General features: G+C 47.3%; 1 protein-coding gene across 2 annotated transcripts in view; it reads right to left on the bottom strand.

Annotated features, from left to right (window-relative positions):
• STAM (signal transducing adaptor molecule) overlaps window positions 1-15517 on the bottom strand; it is a 249266-nt gene that overhangs the window by 26222 nt on the left and 207527 nt on the right. The window lies entirely within an intron of this gene.

Here is a 15517-nt window from a genome sequence, read left to right as displayed (position 1 = left end):
CGAGCTGCTATGTTAAGGACCGACCTTAGTGGGGCTAGGTGAGCTTTTGGTGTCCCTGTTAGGATGGCCTTCCCGTAGTCCTGTTTGGAGAGGACTAGGGATTGTACAATAGTCTTGAAATCATCCTGGGGAAGGAAAGTTTTAATTTTCTTCAGGTGTTTTAGTGAGTAAAGTGCACCTTTTGCAGAGTTTTTAAAGTGGTCCTTCATCGATAAGTTCTTGTCCAGGGTAATGCCTAGTGACTTAACTGAGTTGGATAGGACGAGAGAGCAGTTTAGGGCATCTAGGTTCTTGAGTCAGTTTGGATAGGAAGGCGGTTACTTTTTGAAGCAAACAGTATTAATTCTGTTTTGTCCGGGTTCAGCATTAAGTGGTTTGCGTTAAACCAAGCTTGGATCTTGGTTAGTGTAACATTGAGGTGTTGGATGTCACTGGGTGATTTGATTTTGTAGTAGAGATGTGTGTCGTCTGCATATAGGTGATATAGAACTCCTGCTTGCTTCAGAAAGCTTGTAAGGGGTTCCATGAAGGGATTGAAGAGGGAAGGGGAGAGGATCGAGCCTTGAGGGATCCCCAGTGTGACTCGTGTTGGCATAGAGAGACAGGAGTTGATTTTAATTTGTTGCGAATGGTGCTGAAGGTAGGAAGTGAACCATTTTAGTACAATGCCATTGATGCCAGAACGGCCCTTCTGAGTCTCAAGCAAAGCTGGATGATTTATTGTATCGAAAGTCGCTGATAGGTCAATAAGGAAGAGAAGACAAGCTTCACCTTCATCTAAGGCTCTGTGGATATCATCTGAAATATTGAGCATGGCTGTTTCGGTGCTACAACCTTTCCTGAATCCCGATTGAAAGGTGTCAATGAGGTTAAAGTAATCAATATGTTTGTTAAGTTGTTGGAGAACGCACTTCACCAAGGTTTTGGCTAGGAACAGGAGGTTGGAGATACTTCTGAGGTTGTTGAGATCGTTAGGGTCAGCCCCTGGTTTTTTGAGTTTGGGTGTGATTTGTCCATATGAAGAAAGTCTGGGACACAACCTGATGTGAGAGAGGAGCTGATCATTTTAGTCCAGAAAGGGGCAATGATGTGGTTGAGTTTTTTTGTACTCTTGTGGATGCGAGAGGGTCCATAGTGTGGGAGCTAGGCTTTAAGCTCGCAATAATATTGAAGACCTCGTTTTCCGACACGAGTTTGAAGTCCAACCAGTTTGCATCATTTTTCGATCGGCAGCAGACCTGGTTTTCCTTGGTATGATTAAGTTTTGCAAGGTGAAGGGTAAGTATAGGGGATAGGTTAAGATTGAAGGTGGATTGGAGGTTTGGATGAAGGATTTCTCAATTTTTGTGACTTTATCTGTGAAGAAGCTGGCAATTTCTTCGCATCGATCGTTGGTGGCTTTTATTTCGTGTGTGGATGCGCCGTTCGTTTGACTTTTAACAATGTTGAAGAGTTCTCTAGGTCTATTCTTGGCCTGGTCTAGTTGGCTGCGGAAGAAAGAAGCCTTTTCTCTAAAAATTTGCTTTTTGTCTCCCGACCGTGCAGTCCTAAGTAGCGCTAGGTGCAATGTCGATGGGTTTTGTCTCCAAGTCCTTTCCTCATGTCTTAGTGGTCGTCTTTTGTTATTGAGATCCACGTTGAACCATGATTTAGATTTGATAGATCTCAATTGTTTAAGTCTGAGTGGCGTTACTTGATCTAACACCTCCGTCATTGTTGAATTACAGTGAACTGTGAGGTCATTGGCCGTCATAGTGGTAGGCTGGAGCTGAAGATGGGCATGAATCTTGGATTCAAGTTTGGTAATAGGGACTTCATTGATCTTCCAGATCAAATGCTTGGGTTTGTCAGGTCGTATTGGTTGGTATCTGACAGGTGAGTCAATATTAAACAATATGAGGTAGTGGTCAGACATGTCAATGGGAGAGATCGAACTCAGAGAGACCAGCTCATTTTTGGTGATGATCGCATCTAGAGTTGCTCCCTTAATGAGTGTTGGCTCATTGCAGAGTTGTTTGAGGTTGGTTATTTCAAGCAGGTTGGAGAGGTTCTGGACAGTGGAGTCTTCTATGTTGTTCCAGTGGATATTGAAGTCACCCAGGGACACGTCTTTCGTGTCTCTTAGGGAGAAACATGTTATTAGGTCGGTTAGTTCTTCGGTGAAGAGGGCACGCTCACCGGGGGGATGGTAGATGGTGTGAAATTTGATGGGAGTGGTGCCTTTGACTGCAAGTTCGACACCAAGGTATTTTAATGTGGTAATCTGTATGCCTTCTTTGTGAACGAATGCTAGTTCGCCACCTGTTTTTAAAGGTCTGTCATGTCTGATGATGTTGTAACCTGGCGAGGTAAGGAGGTCTAGAATGGGGGTAAAATGGCAGTTGAGCCAGGATTCTGTGAGGAATGCTATGTCTATTTCTTCAGCAATGTCTGTGGCGTGTTGTACTGCTGATCTACAGTTGAGGAGCATGCATGATAGAGGGCAGGAAGTTTCAATGTTAGGGTGTGCTGTATGTATAGAAGTGTATTGCGCGGGGGGTCTGGGCGAAAGGGCAGTTCTGGGGAATCTATTTGTGCCAACTATGACTGGGATTGCGACGGGACCCGTATTCTGGCTCATTGCGAGGTGAGCGTGGTTGATCTCCTCCGCTTCCATTACTGAAATGAGAGCTCGGTTAGGTCGATGAGCCAGCCTCCCCAAAGGAAATGAGGGCCATGGGGTGTCCGGTGGGGCCATGGAAGAGGCTGTGTGGGGGGAAGGTGTGTGACCACCCGGAGAGTATGAGTAAGGTGGCTTTAACAGGTAGGGACGGTCTTGTTGTAGGATGTCGGCAGCTAGGGAGTCGATTTTCTGCTCCATTCTGGTCAATTGTTGGGTAAGTGAGTTAAAAGAGTCTCTTGCCTTCGGAGGGAACAGTGGTGTAGCTTCTGAGGGGTAGTAGCAGAGCTCTAAGATGCTGCACCTCACCAATATAAAACCTGACATTTAAGATGTTGTTGCTGGATCTAACATGCATGGCACAACCCCTGCATTCAACATTTTACCAACATGTCTTGGATTTGTTACTAACTTGGGGGATTCTGTTGTAATTGCAATTTCTTGCAGACCACTTGCTGCCCCCTCTTCTATTGACACTTCACAATTAACCTCTGCATGTCCTGTAGATTTATGCAACCCTTGATCTGCCAATTCCTTTAGAGTCGACTCTAAACCTCTAAGTCTGGAGAGCATAGGATCAAGCAGCGTCGTAAGGAAACCCTTGATAGCCTTGATATAATCCTTGATAGATTTACCATCTGGGGAAGCTCAGTTTGATGCAAAACCGCTCCTGTACGTGGTTGGCTGTTTTGAGTCAGTAAATTATTCGCAGTCTTAGTTACCAACTTGGTCCCAACGGGCGTTTTCCTTGAGCCTGTATTGGCATGACGAAGGTTGCCTTTTTTTTCGTTTTCGGGGGGAGGGGATCCCCCAAAGGGTCATTACTGGTGGACAGGGTCTTATAAGGCAACAATAATAAATATTCAGCATAAATAGAGGGATTACATGACTTCCTCGCTGTATACCTTGTGTTTGTTTAATTACTGCACAATCTGAACTAGATTTTAAGGATGAATTATTGTTCAAGGCTCTAGATAAGGCCTTCTTGGTAGCCCCCATTCTCTCTTCTACACATTCTCTTTCTGAATTGATTGCACCCATTGCAGTTGTTAAAAAGCTAGTTAATGACGCTACCAGCAGGCAAGACTACAGAAGCTGACTTTATGTTACCAATTATTCCTAATCTTAGTCAATCACAATGGGGCAAATTCGGACCAGGTGGAGTGGCCTAGCACAGCCTCGTTCAGGTACCCCGCCTTCAGTACACTGCAGGGCTTTGAGTCCTGCCCTCCTTTGAGCATAGCTTCCCGTGCTGGTGGCTGTGTGTCAGAGTTAGATGCGCCCGAGAGGCCCAAATCAGGTGCTTGGCCTTCAGCACACTGCAGGGCTTTTTGGAGCTTCGAGTCCTGCCCTCCTATGAGGAAGATTTATTAGAAAACGCAGACAAGCCCTACTACATCTACAATTATTGTAGTCCGACTGGGTGTGCATTGTGATTTATAAATTTATTGCGGGAGCTATAAAATTGTGAAAAATGGTAGCCAAGTAATATGACAGACCTGATATGTTTTTAGACCCATGCTTTAAATGGGATGATCGTTATGCACAATTACTCTTTGGTGTGTTAGTAAGGCTCCTTAAATTTTTATTATCTATTGTACCATGTGTACTTGCACACAGCTTGCCAGAATAGTTTATATCTACATGATATGTTTTAGTCTTATGCTTACAGGGTAATTGTTTTACTAATTTCTTCAAAAATCACTTTATAATCTGTTTACATCGTCTCACTAACTGTTATTATTTGTTGCACTAGTGTAGCTGCTCGTAGATTGTGTCTTGAATTATGATGAACAAATTAATTTGGGATTGGCGTTTAAGGTTTCCTTTTATGAGATTATTTATTGCAGTTTTATGCATAAATGAATTGGTATTCTTTTATGGTTTTTAACCGAATAAAGATTTATTGACTGAATGACTGAGGTGTTAAGCCCATTGATGAGCCTAACAGCCTACACTTCTGAAAAGTTTATGAAATTCTGAAGTGTACAAGCAGTCATTTGTGTAGATTGCTCATCATTTCACAATGTACTAATAGGTCGGGTCACAAAATAAAGAATCATAATGGGTCGCGCATCTAACTACGCCATTCATATTAGTGATATGGGTTGCAAATTGCGGCCACCATGTCTGTGACTGCTTTTAAATAAAGTATTTTTTATTTATTTCAGCCATTTTTCCTTGAACAAAAATTAGATAGGTATAAAAAAAAAAAGAAAAATAATAAAAACAAAGAAGGAATATGCTACCTACCAGTATGCATCTGTTCTTGGCATGTAGATCTGCAGATCTACACACTGTGCATAGATCGCCATCTGGTGTTGGGCCCGGATGTTGCAGTTGTTTTTCTCTTGGAAAGTCTTTGGAAGTCACGAGGTATGCGACTCCTCCTTTGGATCATATTGTGCATGGGCTTCGACTCCATCCTCAGATTGTTTTTCACCAGAGGGGAAATGATGGAGCTTTGTAAGAAACAGGAAAGATGCCCATGTGTGCTGTATCTAAATAAGATAAAACTGGAACAGATAAAGGTAGCCGGGGAGGCGTGTGTAGATCTGCAGCGCTACATGCCAAGAACAGATGGATACTGGTAAGTAGCATATTCCGTTCGAAGCATATGAGCTGCAGATTACACACTGTGCATAGATTGTGTAGCAGTACCCCCTATTAGCGGCGACCACCAGTATCTGTTGCAGTTGTTTGAAACAGTGTTTTGAGGACAGCCTGGCACACACTAGCCTGTTGCTTAGTTTTCACATCTACACAATAGTGTTTAGTGAAAGTGTGCGGTGTAGACCATGTGGCTGCTTTACAGATATCATCTAAGGGGATGTTCCCTAAAAATGCCATGGAAGCTCCTATCTTACGTGTAGAGTGGGCTTTAGGGGGGACAGATAGCGTTTGTTTTGCTTTGTGGTAGCAAAAGTGTATGCATTTAACAGATTTGGAGATGGGGTTGCCTTTGTGTGGTGGTGAGAAAGACACGAACAGTTGTTTGGTCTTGCGAAAAGGTTGTGTTCTCTCGATGTAGTAGAGTAAAGCTCTTTTGACGTCTAGGGTGTGTAGAGCTCTTTCTGCAATTGTTTGTGGCTGCGAGAAGAATACGGGCAGTTCCACAGATTGATTGAGGTGAAAGGGAGAAATGACTTTAGGAAGGAATTTTGGATTAGTGCGGAGAACAATCTTATGATGCATTTGCAGAATAAGTTCTTGAATGGCGAGTGCTTGTATCTCACTGACCCTTCTGAGGGAAGTAATGGCTACAAGGAAAGCCGTTTTCCATGTTAAAAATTGAAGCTCACATTTATGTAGAGGTTCAAACGGAGGCCCCATTAGTCTTGTGAGAACGATGTTTAGGTTCCACACCGGTGAGGGTGGCACTCTGGGGGGAATTATTCTCTTAAGGCCTTCCATGAAGGATTTTATGGCAGGTGCTCTGAAGAGTGATAGATGCTGTCTGATTTGTAGATACGCTGCTATGGCAGCAAGGTGTAGTCTAATAGACGATTAGGCTAGGTTGCATCTTTGTAGGTGTAGTAAGTAGCCTATGATGTGTTGGATAGACACATCTAAGGGATTGACATTATTGTCGTGACAATAAATCACGAAGCGTTTCCACTTGGCTGTGTGGTAGGTCATCGAGCTTCTTTAATGACGTTCATACAGTCAGGGGGAAGATTAAGGTAACCAAATTCTAGGATTTCAGGAGCCAGATCGCAAGGTTGAGCTGAGCTGGATCCGGGTGTCTGATCTCTCCTTGGTTCTTGGTTAAGAGGCGTGGAGAGAGGTGTAATTTTTGGGGCGGAACTACGGAGAGTTCCAGAAATGTGGTGTACCACGGTTGTCTGGCCCAAGTTGGAGCAGCTAGGATGAGAGTTAGGGAATGTTGCTGTAGTTTGCGCACCACTAATGGAATGAGTGGGAGAGGCGGAAAAGCGTACGCAAATCTGCCTGACCAGTTTATCCATATCGCATTGCCTTTGGACAATGGGTGTGGATATCTGGCGGCGAAGCTTGGGCATTTCGCGTTTTCGTGGGTGGCAAAGAGGTCTATCTGTGGTTGCCCCCACGTTTGAAAGAATGGTTGAAGAACTTGTGGATGAAGTTCCCACTCGTGGATTTGCTGAGTTTGACGGCTCAACAGATCTGCAATGGTGTTTTGGACTCCTGGGACATGTTGGGCTAGGAGAATTTTTTTTTGAGGTATGGCCCACCTCCATATGGTCTGTGCTAGCTGAGAGAGCTGCAGAAAGTGTGTGCCGCCCTGTTTTTGGATGTAGTACATTGCTGTAATGTTGTCTGTGCGGACTTAGGCAGCCTTGCCTGAGACGTGTGTTTGAAAGACTTTTAGGGCTAGAAATATGGCCAGTAACTCCAGATGGTTGATGTGGAGTAACTTTTGTTGAGGTGTCCACCTGCCCTGCATGGTGTGATGTAATAGGTGAGCTCCCCAGCCGGAGAGCGATGCATCCGCAGTTAGAACTATTTGAGGAACCGGCTCTCGGAACGGTCGCCCTTTGGAAAGGTTTTTGGTGGTCCACCACTGCAGAGAGCGATGGGCACGGCCGTCTACCAACACCAGATCTGATAATTGACCCTGAGCCTGGTTGCATTGGTGTGCTAAGCACTCTTGGAGAGGACGCATCTGGAGTCTTGCATGAGGTACTATGAATATGCAAGAGGCCATCATCCCTATAACTTGCATAAACACTCGGGCTGGAAGAGAGTGTTGTGGTTGAAATTTGGTGCGAAGAGCTTGAATGCTTGCTATCCTGGCAGGACTGGGGTAGGCTAACGCTCTTGAGGTGTCTATGGTGGCACCGAGGTATTGTTGTATGTGGGACGGATGCAGATGGGACTTGACATAGTTTATTGTGAAGCCCAGGTCGTGAAGTAGTTGGATAGTGGCGTGAGTGTGTTGTACACACTGGTTGTATGTGCTGGCTTTTATGAGCCAGTCGTCTAGCTATGGGAAGACGTGGATGTGTTGTCTTCTCAGGTGTGCTGCCACTACTGCTAGGCACTTGGTAAACACTTGTGGCGCTGTGGTGACTCCGAAGAGGAGTACTTTGAATTGGTAGTGGTGACCAACCAATACGAATCTGAGAAACTTCCTGTGAGCGGTGTGAACGGAAATGTGGAAATAGGCGTCCTTGAGGTCTATGGTGGTCAGGAAGTCGTTTTGGGAGAGCAGAGGAAGCACCTGCTGGAGTGTGACAATGTGAAAGTGGTCTGAGGGTATGTATTGGTTTAGGGGTCAGAGTTTCAGAATGGGCCTTAGAGAGCCGTCCTTTTTTGGTATGAGAAAATATAGGGAAGTGGAGGGAAGTCACTGGGTGGGGGTGGAGGCAGAGCGGGAGGTGTTAGTTTTGCCTCTGCCTTTGTTGTTGTTACCCCTGTAACTGCCTCTTTGGTAACCCCTAGCGAAGGTGGATTGGGTAGGGGTTTTGTAGGAAGTGGAGGCGCTTTCGGAGGAGTAGCCTCTGGTGTTGCTTCTAAAGGAGGAACGGCGAAAGGAGCGCCTGGGAGCTTGCGACTGCAAGGCTCCCATAGATTTTGCCGTGTCTGCGTCCTTTTTCATTTTTTCGGGGGCTACATCGACATTAGGGCCAAACAGATGTTTCTCATCAAAGGGGTGGTTGAGGATGGAACTCTGAACCTCAGGTTTGAACCCTGAAATGCATAGCCAGGCATGCCTACGCAGAAGGATGCTGGTATTTATTGCCCTGGAGGCGGTGTCAGCTGCATCGAGGGCACAACGGATGGAGGTGTTGGTTTTACCTTCTTGAATCAATTTGTTGGCCCTATGTTTATATTTGTCAGGGAGGTGTTGCATTATTGACTCCAGTTCATCATAATGTGCCCTGTCATATCTGGCTAGGAGCGCTTGGGTGTTAGCAATACGCCAGATGTTGGCCGCTTGGGACGCCGTCCGTTTGCCAGAGGAGTCTAGGAGTTTACACTCCTTATCTGGCGGTGGCGCCTCACCTGATGCCTGGGAAGTGGCATGTTTCCTTGCATTGGAGACTACCATGGAGTCTAGTGGTGCGGGGCCTTTAATGTAGGGTGGATCTGTTGGGGCGGCCTTATATTTTTTCTCAATGCGAGGGTTAATGACCCTGGCCCTAACGGGGTCTTTAAAGATTTCTGGTGCATCTTTAATAACCCCCTTAAGCATCGGCAGAATTGAGGTGGACCTCTGTGCAGTGTCAAATATATCTAAGAGGAAATTCTCCTCTACGGGGTCTGTGTGGAGATCAACCCCGTGGTAGTGGGCAGCCCTATGGAGTAGCTGGTTAAAGCCCATCGTGTCCTCGAGGGGGGGGGGGGGAGAGGGTCTAGAAGGGTAAAGATCGTCCTGCGGGACGTTAGGGACGTCTGGAATGTTGTAGTCGTCCCATGGGTCTGGGGAGCCCGTAGGAGTAGGGTCCCCTATTGGGTGGTCATCCGCTCCGTCCCCTGTGTCGTAGGGAATGTCATCTTCAACCTCATCTGGAGATGGTGTGGGAGAATTATGGGGTGGGGGAGGCGGAGGAGGAGGAGGTGGAGGAGGAGGAGAAGGAATCCTTAAAGGGGAGGTGGCAAAGTCTCTCCTTTTTGGTGGTGGAGCTGGTGCAGGCTTGTCCAGTGATCTTTTTGTTGGTACTAAGCGTCAAATGCCTAGTCTTTGGATCCTTTACGAGGGTCTTTTGGTAAGGATCGGGTCGAAACAGTTCCTCTGTAAGGGGCAGATCCTTCGGTGCCGATGGTGTCGGAGCCGTGGGTTTCTTAGGTGTCGATTCGGCAATGGTTCTTGGTTTGGAACCGTGGGGTTTAGAAGTGTCTTTTGACTTCCTTGGTTCCGAGGTGGGTTTAGGCTTCAAGGTTTGGGAGTCGAGGCTTTTCGGCTTCTTGCTCGGCTCCGAGGATGTTAACGGTTCCAGTCTTCAGCGCCGAGAGCTTCGGTGTCAAGATCGGCGCGGACGAGGAAAGGGGCGTTTTCTTTTTCGGTGCCGATGAGATTTTTCTACACCGAGGGTAGACTGGCTCGAGCCCGAGCTGCCTGAAGGCTTGATGGGCTTCTCAACCGGGCCCGGAAGCGAGGTATGGGAAGCAGTCTTTTGGTGCATACCTAGGCCCGAAGGCGAAGGCGTGACCAAAGCCTTTTTCAATGGCGTGGAGGGGGGTTTAGGGTTGGGTCGACGTCTGTACTCACGCCTCTCTGTGCCGGAGTGATGTTCTCGTCGTCAGCTTCGGAGGCGCCGATGAGGCCCTCTTCGGTGTGCTGTTGTTCCGGAACATCGACGCCGTCTTCTTAGATGTCGTCAGGATCGAAGTCGATAAGTGAGCCATTTTTCTCCTTGCTAGTCGGTCCCGGATCGTCTTCTTCGATTGGAAGGAGGCGCAAGCTGGACAGTCCTGTGCCTCATGTTCTGGAGAGAGGCAGAGGTTGCACACCTCATGGAGATCGGTGTGGGGAAACTTCGACCCACATCGAGGACACTTTTTAAATGGCGTCCTTTCCATCAGCCAGGACCGGAGCCCAGATAGTCCCGAAGGCCTTCGTCGATGACCGGAATCGAAGACTTAGATTGTTGAGAGTTGCGTCGAGTGTGGAGAACGCGATCGAGACAATACCGTCGGGGGGGGGGGGGGGGGTGTGGATTGGGGGAGAAGGATTGCGCGCCGAACAGGAAAACTGGAACGGTTCTGAACTGGAGCGCGAAGAACACATCCGAGCCCGATGGCGGAAAAAAACTATCTGAGGATGGAGCCGAAGTCCATGCACAATATGATCCAAAGGAGGAGTTACATACCTCGTGACTTCCAAAGACTTTCCAAGAGAAAAACAACTGCAACATCCAGGCCCAACACCAGATGGCGATCTATGCAGAGTGTGTAATCTGCAGCTCATATGCCTCGAACAACCTTTTTTCAGGACTAGACAGTGTTCCTCCTAAAAATCTTTGTGGAAAAAACGCGGTAAGAGTCATCATTTTAGGTAAAAGGGGGAGCTTCACCGAGACTTGTACAATGTAAACCGCTCATGTCCTTTTCATGTTTAAAGGGGACCCCGGCAGTGTAAACAAACATTGTACTGTTGAAAGTGAGGTGATCGTAATTGGGGGGGAAAAAAAGCAAAAACTGGAGATAGAAGGTGCAGAGGTACAAGCAAAGGGGGAGGGGGCGAGGGGGAGGAGAGAAAAGAAAGCATCCACCAACAGGATCGAAACCAACAAGAGTGACAAGTGGGGAAGAGGTGGGGGGGATGCGGGAGGTGGAGAGTAAAGGTCAGAGCTAAGAAGTGTGCCGTTCCATGCTCTATAATTGCCTATGGACGAGCCAAGAATCCTGCCATTTTATTTTTTCTTTGGTATCTGTCTTTCTGCGGTTAATTCAGGTTAATGGTTCACTTTCTGGAGCAGATTTGGAGCCTGCTGCGCCGCTAGTCTCTGGCTCTGAAAATAAGCAGTGAGGGGCGGGACATTAAGTGAATTGTAAGCTGTCACGGGCGCTGCAGCCTGAACTGCTTTGCAAACCAAGACAAGATAAAGGCACTCAAACTGCATGCGCGTGGCTGCTCGCTCCCGAGGCAATACTCCATGGGAGTGAACTACTTAGAGAAGGTGGTATATGCACCCACCAGTAGTCATTTGCAGGCCTCAATTTTTAAAGGACACACAGCAAAGCCTATCCAAAGTGTGGGAGGAGTCAGACCCCACAAAGTAAAAATAACAGATCGCCTAACAGCGCAAGCGCTGTTGCCACAACCTAAAAAAAGGGTAATCCTTGGTTAGTAGTGGTGCCTTCTGCCCACCTTGGTCGGCAAATTAGGGATAAACGTCCTGATATCAAATTAGCTTTCTACATCGCTATGGCAGGCAGACTGGGGGCTGGGATCAGAAACACTATCTGGGACCGAAGGGCAGGCCAAAGACATCCAACCCCGATAATCTTTCATGTAATTTCCATGGTGCTAAAGGGTTTTCTGCCCTTGGTGGCAGGGGGAATAGATGGGAGGCAAATTTGGGTAAACTCATTGAGTTGCCCAACCCCGTGTGGGGGAAAAAAGCAATTTACTTGCCTTTTGTAACACTCTTGCTGGTAGAGACGAACTGCAGATTACCGTCCTTTTGAATGCTCTCCTGGCGGCAGACTGGATCTGGAAACTTTTGAGCAGCACCTCTGCGTGCCGGTATGCGGCGCTATACTTACATCATTCCGCTATGGAAATTACAACGTGGGGCCCATATAGGTGCCATTCCCACACACTGACAATTGGTTTAGAGGCTGTCCACGCAACTAGACGCAGAACCCTAACAGAACATTGCCTTGGACCAGTGTGCCGATCTCTAGACTTGGGACCCTAATAATGGATAGAGTCCAATATACAGAACAGGAAGCATGAGTGTCTCTAACAGAAAGAGCGTTATTGAAAGTAAGTATCTTGTACTGCTGTACTTTCGTAGAATGTAAAAGCTAAGCACTCTTTTATGGCTCAAGCGATGAAGTCTCTCCTCCTCAGAGGGGTGAGGCGGAGCATAGGATGCTGGCAGGGTGATGGTTTGACCAACGAGGAATGGCATTGCATCTTTCGGCAAGAATGCTTGCATCCACAGAACCACTTTATCTGGGAACACCATGGTGAATTACAGATAGACGCAGAAAACCTGAAGCTCACTCAGTTGCCATGCCGATGTTATGGCGCTGAGCTGTGAAGAGGCTGAAAGGGAGTCTACATCAAAAAGATGAGCACCAGGTACACATGGATTGGGCTGTTGCCTGTCTCCCGCTCTAGGACCTTGACTGGATCCCAAAGCAGCATCGCACCTGCAGCGCTTACGTAGCCACCCCAACATGCACAGTACTGAAATATGGGACAAACTAGCTATTGGGTGGGGTCTGACCACATTCCCATCGCCAAACATCCCCACTGCGCAGAACTCCAACTTCTCTCCCGCTCTCCCCCAGGGACTGGGTAAAGGGCGAATGTAGAATTCTTCAAGACTTATTCCAGGACTATAAAACCCTTTGACCGGTAGAAAACTGAATTCTGTCTCCCTGACTCCACCCGCTACCAATACTTTCAGTTACAGCACTGGGCTCTCCACCCTCCCAATGCTCTGGCAGCTACCTGCTTACTCACCCCTTTTGAAACCCTAGTTCGCTGCTTTGAAGGAACCTGCGGCCTGGAGTCAAAGACATACGATGTCCTCCATCAATCACGTCTCCTTCCCCACCATCCCTACCAGTGGAAATGAGCCCCAGACAACTCTCCTGACATTACAAAGAAACAGTGGGAACTGCTGTGAAGGGAGACTCCACAAATACATAGAAGCATCCCTCAGCAGGAGGCAGCCTACAAGGTAATGCTCCAGTGGTACAACACTCCAGCCTGTCTACACTCTATATATCCCACAGCCTCCGCATCCTGCTGGCGATGTGGGGCACAGGTAGATGATTTTCATCACATATGGTGGGCATGCTCCTCTCCTATCTTTGGAAGGAGATTTAAAACCACATAAAGGATCTTGTGGGTTATCCAATTCCGGCAGACTACCATACAATCAGCCTGGGGTTGCGCCCTACATCGTTAGAAGCAATGACTCACGTTGACTTGTATCTCATATGCCACATGACTGGCACAGCCAAGCAGCTAATAGCTCAAGCTTGGAAGTCTCCCTCTGCTCCTCAGGCAGCGTCTTGGTTTACACCGCTTTGGCACAAACGACACATAAATTGTCTTTTACGGATAAAAAGTTCTTGCGCCTATGTACGCCTCTCCCTCAATACATGTCTTGTCTAGAATTGTTATGCTTCCAACCCCCCAGACTTCACGCCCCCATTACCAAGAACACTTGGTTGGAGACCTCTGAACCCTCTATGGTCTCCCTAGCCCCCTCACCCCCCTTCACACCCCCAGTTCTATTGATGCACTTTCCGATTAGGCTTACAACAGCACGTGAGCAAGGCAATATGCTCCTCTCCTGGGATGTTTTCGCCTTCTATTTAGGAGTGCATCGGCAGGCACACAGGCTCTTTCATACCCTCTTGTCTGTATTTCAGTATATTTTCTGCAAAAAATCGGCAAGTGCTGCTTATGTTATGTGTATGCTAATTGGTGCGTTTGTTCTCTACATTGCGAATGGGCTGTAACACTGAAAATTCAAATAGACAGAGTTGAGTAAAAAAAAAAGAAAAAGCTGATAACCAAGCTAAGGTCCCACTATGGCATGAGAAAGGAAAAGGCAAGTGTTGTAAGCCTTTCAAAAACGCATCACACCTGGTGATTTAAAGGAGGGCTGGTCCGGCAACCGTAAAAAGGCAAAAATGCACCCTTTAGGTGTGCCCAAAGTAAAGCCTTGCCGAGGGAAGAGATAAAACAAACAGAACATCAGATAACTTAGCCTGAAGGTTATCAAACCCCAAATATGTTCCAACTTTAGGTGTATAGTTTTTGTCGCCGGACGCCTGGCTGCCAAGACATCATCAACCACCTCCAAAGGAAGGTCAATTGTGTTCAGCTGTCATTGCTGAATCTCTACATGTGAAGGAGCAGACTGAAGGCACCAATGAAGAATTCTGCCCCCCTGTTGCTGACACAGCATGTATTCCCAGTGAGGTAGCCTGATCGGGGGACAGATGCTAAAGCCCAGGAGTTCTGGATACCTTACTCTCCTGGCCCAATCCGGGGCCACTAGGGATGACTGGGCCCTGTCAGTCCAGATCTTCAGAATTCTGGTCAGAAGAGATACCGGCGAGAAGGCATACAGGAGTCCGATGGTGCACTCTAAACGAATGAGTCTCCTAGTAAAAAACACCATGGAAACGGCAACATTCAGAAATGCTGACATTGTGTGTTCTCATCGCTGATTAATAGATCGAGGCAAGGTTCTTCCCACTGCAGAAGAGCCTTTCACCACAACTATGGTGGGGAGCTGGAGGTCAAAAACATTGGCAACAAAAAGCACGACAACTTCATAAGAAGCACTCTCCCCAGTGGCTGGACCATGAGGTGAGAAAATTCTCATCTCAGGGGAAGTGTCTAGGACACTGGCTTCCTGGAGATCATCATACAAATGTTCTTTGTGGTATGGTTGCCCTTTATCACCCGTTTGTAATTGTCACCCGAATCTGGACCAAACAGAGAACGCAACGCATATGTCCTTCATTGTGGAGGTGTCAAGTCAAGTGGGAAAGGCAGTGCTTCGATAGAAGTCGAGGGTTGGCTCCGTTTAGGTCATAACTACGCTGACCTGGAGTTGAAGAGCACAAAGGGCACAATGTCCTACATCGTACAAGCTTCGAGAACTGGTGTGGGGCGGAGCGTCAGAGTTGGTGCAGGAGTCAGAAGAGGCCTGGTAGTAGATTCAAAGACTTCAACTGGCGATAAGGGCGAACTCGGTGGTGCTATGCCAGATTGAGGGCCTCTCTGCTCCTTGTGGCCTGTAGGAGCACCAGAGGGAGTCAGTAATGCTCCGAAGAGACAAAGCATGGCCTTGAGGAGCTCTTTGATCTGCTTTGGTGTCCCAGACGGCCCCAGAAAGTCATGTTGTGCTGGGGAAAAAATGTAGGATGGGTCTCAAGGTCTACAGACTTCAGGAATGAGACCGAGAGGCATAGCTGACTCCATAGCACTTTCTCAGTAGAATGTGAGTGGCGAGACGGGGCAGAGTCTTACTTTGATTTCTTATGTTTTTCTCTTTGACTTCCCCAAAGAATTGGAGCACAACGATGACTCACCTTTGGAACGAAATCTACGCCTTCTGGACCGAGAACAGGACAACCCTCCGACTTGGACTGATCTTGTTGCAGTATCTTCCAGTGCTTGGCGACAGAGTTTTACCTTGCGGTCCCGTATGGCCTTTGGGTTCATCA

Source organism: Triturus cristatus, chromosome 10 (genome assembly GCF_964204655.1).
Source record: "Triturus cristatus chromosome 10, aTriCri1.1, whole genome shotgun sequence".
In the NCBI taxonomy this organism is placed as follows: domain Eukaryota; kingdom Metazoa; phylum Chordata; class Amphibia; order Caudata; family Salamandridae; genus Triturus; species Triturus cristatus.
This window is presented reverse-complemented; position numbering and strand designations above follow the sequence as displayed.